This window comes from Pongo abelii, chromosome 11, assembly GCF_028885655.2.
Source record: "Pongo abelii isolate AG06213 chromosome 11, NHGRI_mPonAbe1-v2.0_pri, whole genome shotgun sequence".
Lineage (NCBI taxonomy): Eukaryota > Metazoa > Chordata > Mammalia > Primates > Hominidae > Pongo > Pongo abelii.
Genome location: NC_071996.2, coordinates 8,885,799 through 8,891,980, shown reverse-complemented (window position 1 = coordinate 8,891,980; position 6,182 = coordinate 8,885,799).

Here is a 6,182-nt window from a genome sequence, read left to right as displayed (position 1 = left end):
ATCAGTGGAATGGAATGTGGAATGGAATGTGGAATGGAATGGAATGGAATATGAATGGAAAGTGGAATCCAATGGAATGTGGAATGGAATATGGAATGCAAGGGAATTGGTTTGTGTAGTATGTGGAATGGAATGGAATTGAATGTGGAATGGAAAGTGCAATGGAATGGAATTGAATGTGGAATGGAAAGTGCAATGGAATGGAATGGAATGTGAAATGGAACGTGGAATGGAACGTGAAATGGAATGTGGAATGGAACGTGGAATGGAACGTGGAATGTAACAGAAGGAAATGTTTAATGCAATGGAAGGCAATGCGGAATGGAATGGAATGGAAGGGAATGGAATGTGAAAATGAATGTGGAATGGAATGTGAGATGGAATGTAGAATCGAATGTGGATTGGAATGAAATTGTACGTGGAATAGAATGGAATGGAACGTGGAATGGAATGAAATGGGACGTGGAATGGAAGGTGGAATTGAACGTGGAATGGAATGTGCAATGGAATGCGGAATGGAAAGTGGAATGCAATGGAATGGAAAGTGGAATGTATCGTTGAATGGAATGGAATGGAAAGTGTAATGGAATGTTGAAATGGTCGTGGAATGGAAAGTAGAATGGAATGGAATGGAATGTGGAATTGAATGCAGATTGGAATGGAGAGGAATGTGGAATGGAATTTGCAAAGTAATCGAGTGGAATGTGGAATGAAATGTGGATTGGAATGAAGTAGAATGTGGAATGGAATGGAATGGAAAGGGGAATGGAATGTTGACAGGTATGCAATGGAATTTGGAATGGAAGGTGGAATGGAATGGAATGTGGAATGGAATGTGGATCGAAAGTAGCATGGAATGGAATGTAACATGCAATGTAATGTGGAATGGAATGGAAAGGTATGTGGAATGGAATGTGGAATAGAAAGTGGAATGTAAATTGGAATGGAATGGAATGGAATGTGGAGAGCAATGTAGAATGGAATGTGGAATGGAATGGAATGTGGAATGGAATGCGTAATGGAAAGGAAAGTGGAATGGAATGTGGTATGGAATGTTGAATGGAATGGAATGGAATGCGGAATGAAATGTGGAATAGAATGTGGAATGGAATGTGGAATGGAATGGAATGGAATATGGGGTGGAACGTGGAATAGAACGTAAAATGGAACGTGGAAAGGAGCGTGGAAAGCAATGTGGAATGGAAAGTGGAATGGAATGTGGAATGGAATCTGGAATGGAATGGAATGGAATATAGAATGGAACGTGGAATGGAATGGAATGGAATGTGGAATGGAAAATGGAATTCAGTGCGGAATGGAATGTGGAATGGAAAGTGGAATGGAATGGAAAAGGACGTGGAATGGAATGTGGAATGGAATTTGGAATGGAACTTTAAATGGAATGTGGAATGCCATGTGGAATGGAAAGAATGGAATGTGGAATGGAATGGAAAGGAATGGAGTGGAATTTGGAATGTAATGGAGTGGAATGAGGAATGGAATGGAATGGAATGGAATGTGGAATGGAATGTGGAATGGAATATGGAATGCAATGGAATGGAATTTGGAATGCAATGGAATGGAAAGAGGAATGGGGTGGAATGGAATGTGGAATGGAATGGAACGTGGAATGGAATGGAATGGAATGTGGATTGGAATTGAATGCAATATGCAATAGAATAGAATTAAACGGAATGTGAAATGGAACGTGTAATGGAATGTGGAAACGAATGTGGAATGGAATGAATTGTAACGTGGAATGGAGTGTGGTGGAAACTGGAATGGAATGCAACGGAGCATAGATAGGAACGTGGAATTGAATGTGGAATGGAAAGTGGAATGGAAAGGAATGGAATGTGAAATGGAATGTGGAGTGGAATGGAACGGAATGTCGAATGGAATGTGGAATGGAATGGAATGGAATGTGGAAAGGAATGTGGAATGGAATGTAATAGAACATGGAATGCAAAGGGGAATGGAAAGGAATGGAACGTAGAATGGAATGGAATGAAACGTGGAATGGAATGTGGAATGGAACGTGGAGTGCAATGTGGAATGGAATGTTGTATGGAATGGAATTGTATGTGGGATGGAAAGCGGAATGGAATGGAATGGAATGTGAAACGTAATGGAATGGAAAGTGGAATAGAATGGAATGGAAAGGAAGGAAATGTGGAATGCAATGGAATGGAATGAAATGGAATTTGGAATGAAATGGAAGGGAATGTGGAATGGAATGGAATGGAATGTGGAATGGAATTGTATGGTATGTGGAATGGAATGTGGAATGAAATTGAATGGAACGTGGAATGGAATAGAATGAAATGAAATGGCATGTGAAATGGAATGTGGAAGGGAATGTGAAATGGAATGTGGAGTAGAATTTGGAATTGAATGAAGTGGAACGTGAAATGATATGGAATGGAATGTGGAAGTGAATGGAATGGAATGTGGAATAGAACGTGGAATGAAAAGTGGAATGGAATATAGAATGGAACGTGGAAAGGGATGGAATGAAATGTGGAATGGAATGGAATGGAATGTGAAATGGAAAGTGGAAAGGAATGCAATGGAATGTGGAATGGAATGTAGAATGGAATGGAATGGAATGTGGAATGCAATGTGGGATGGAATGGAATGGAATGTGGAAAGGAAAGTGGAATGCAATGGAATGTGGAATGGAATGTGGAAAGCAATGTGGAATGGAATGGATTAGCATGTGGAATGGGAAGTGGAATAGAATGTAATCGAATGTGGAATGGAATGGAATTGGTTTGCATGGAATGAGGAAAGGAATGTAATTGAATGTGGGGTGGAATATGGAATGGAACATGGAATGATTCGGGGAATGGAATGTGGAATGTAATGGAAGGGAATGTGTATTGGAATGGAATGGAATGTGGAAAGGAAAGGAATGGAATGGAATGGAATGTGCAGTGGAATATGGAATGGAATGTGAAATGGAATGAAGAAAGCAATGTGAAATTGAATGAAATGGAACGTGGAATGGAATGGAATGGAACATGCAATGGAATGAAATGGGACTTGGAACGGAAGGTGGAATGGAACGTGGAATGGAAGGTGTAATGGAATGCCGAATGGAACGTGGAATGGAACGGAATGGAACGTGGAATGGAATTTGGAATTTGTCGTGGAATTGAACGTGGAATGGAATGGAATGGAATGTGGAATTGAATTTGGAATTGAATGGAATGGAAAGACTAATGGAATGTGCAATGGAATCGAATGGAATGTGGAATGGAATGTGAATTGGAATGGAGTGGAATGTTGAATGGAATGGAATGGAGAGTGGAATGGAATGTGGACAGGAATGCAATGGAATTTGGAATGGAATGAGGAATGGAATGGAATGTGGAATGGAATGTGGCATCAAAACTGGAATGGAATGTAATGGAACGCGGAAGGTAATGTGGAATGGAAAGGAATGGCATGTGAAATGGAATATGGAATGGAAAGTGGAATGGAAATTGGAATGGCATGGAATGGAATGGAATATGGAGTGCAATGTGGAATGGAATGTGGAATCGAATGGAATGGAATGTGGAATGGAATATGGAAAAGAATGGAATGTGGAATGGAATGTTGAATGGAATGAAATGGAATGTGGAATGGAATTTGGAATAGAATGTCGAATGGAACGCGGAATGGAATGTGGAAGGAAACGTGGAATGGAACGTGGAATGGAACATGGAATGGAACGTGAAATGGTACGTGGAAAGGAACGTGGAATGGAATGTGGAATAGAAAGAGGAATGGAACATGGAATGGAATCTGGAATGGAAAGGAATGGAATGGAAGATGGAATGGAACATGGAATGCAATGTGAAATGGAATTTGGAATGAAATGTTTAATGGAATGAAATGAAAAGTGGAATGGAATGGAATGGAATGGAATGGAATGTGGAATAGAAAGTGGAATGGAAAGGAATGGAATGCAATGGAATGAGAAATGGAATGGAATGTAATGGAATGTGGAATCGAATGGATTATGGAATGGAATGGAATACATTCGAGTATGGAATGGATTGTAATGGAATGGAATGGAAAGTTGAATAGAATGTGGAATGCAAGGTGGAATGGAAAGTGGAATGGAACATGGAATGCATTGGAACGGAAGGTGCAATAAAAAGTGGAATGGAATGGGGAATGGAACGTGGAATGGAATGTTTAAAGGAATGTGGAATGGAATTGAACGTGGAATGGAATGAGTAATGGAATTGAATGGAATGTGGAATGGAAGGGAATGGAATGTGGAATGGAAAGTTGAATGGAATGCGGAATGGAATGTGGAATGGAATGCAATGGAATGTGGAATGGAATGGTATGGAAAGTGGAATGGAATGGAATGGAATGTGGAATGGGAAGGACAGGAATGCGGAATGCAATGTGGAATGGAATGTGGAATGGAATGGAATGGAACGTGGAAAAGACTGGAATGGAATGTGGAATGGAATGGAATGAAAGGTAGAATTGAATGGAATGTGTTGGAATATGGAATGGAATGGAATGGGAATTGGAATGGAATGGGATGGAATGTGGAATTGAATGGAATGGAATTTAATACTTAATGGAATGGAATGGAAAGTGGAATGGAATGGAATGTGAAATGCAATGCAATGGAATGTGGAATATATTGTGGAATGGAATGTGGAATGGAAAGGAATGTGTAATGGAATGGAATGGAATGCGTAATGGAATGGAAGGGAATGTGGAAGTGAGCGGAATGGAATGTGTAATGTAATGGAAAGGAATGTGGAATCCAGAGGAATGCAATGTGGAAAGAATGGAATGGAAGGGAATGTAAAATGGAATGTGGAATGGAATGGAAGGGAATGTGGAATGCAATGGAATGGAATGAAATCTGGAATGGAATGGAATGGAATATAATGTGGAATGGAATTGAATGGAATGTAGAATGGAATTGAAAGTGTTGGAATGTTAAATGAAATGGAATGGAATGTGGAATTTAATGGAATGGAATTGAATATTTAATAGAATGGAATGGAATGCTGAATGGAATGGAATGGAAAGGAATGGAATGCAATAGAATGTGGAATGGAATGGAATGTGAAATGGAATTGAATGGAATGTGTAATAGATTGTAGAATGGAAAGTGGAATGGATTGGAATGTGTAATGGAACAGAATGGAATGCGTGAAGGAATGGAAGGGAATGTGGAATCAAGCGGAATGGAATGTGTAATGGAATGGAATGGAATGTGGAATCGAGAGGAATGCAATCTGAAAAGAATGGAATGGAATGGATTGTGGAATGCAATGTGGAAAGGAAGGGATCGGAACGTGGAATGGAATGTGGAATGGAATGGAATGGATTGTGGAATGGAATGTGAAAGTGAATGGAATAGAATGGAATGTGGAATGGAATGTGTACTGGGTTGCAAAGGAATGGAATGAAATGTCGAATGGAATGGAATGTCATATAATGTGGAATGGAATTGAATGGAATGTAGAATGGAATGGAATGTGTTGGAATGTGGAATGAAATGGGATGGAATGTTGAATTTAATGGGATGGAATTGAATATTTAATGGAATGGAATGGAATGCTGAATGAAATGGAATGGAATGGAGTGGAATGCTGAATGGAATGGAATGGAATGGAATGCAATGTAATGTGTAATGGAATGGAATGTGAAATGGAATGGAATGGAATGTGGAATAGATTGTGGAATGGAATGTGGAATGGAATGGAATGGGTAATGGAACGGAATGTAATGTGTAAAGGAATGGAAGGGAATCTGGAATCGAGCAGAATGGAATGTGTAATGGAATGTAATGGAATGTGGAATCGAGAGGAATGCAATGTGGAAAGAATGGAAGGGAATGGAATGGAATGTGGATTGGAATGTGGAAAGGAATGGATTGGAATGTGGAATGGAATGTGGAATGGAATGCAATGTGGAATTCAAAGGAACGGAATGTAATGTGGAATGGAATGAAATGGAATGTGGAATGGAATGTGTACTGGATTGCAATGGAATGGAATGGAAAGTGGAATGAAATGCGATGGATTGGAATGTGGAATGGAATGGAACGGAAAATGGAATTCAATGGAACACAATGGAATGTGGAATTGAACAGAATGGAATAGCATCGAAAGGAATGTGGAATGGAATGGAATGTGGATTTGTACATGGAAGAG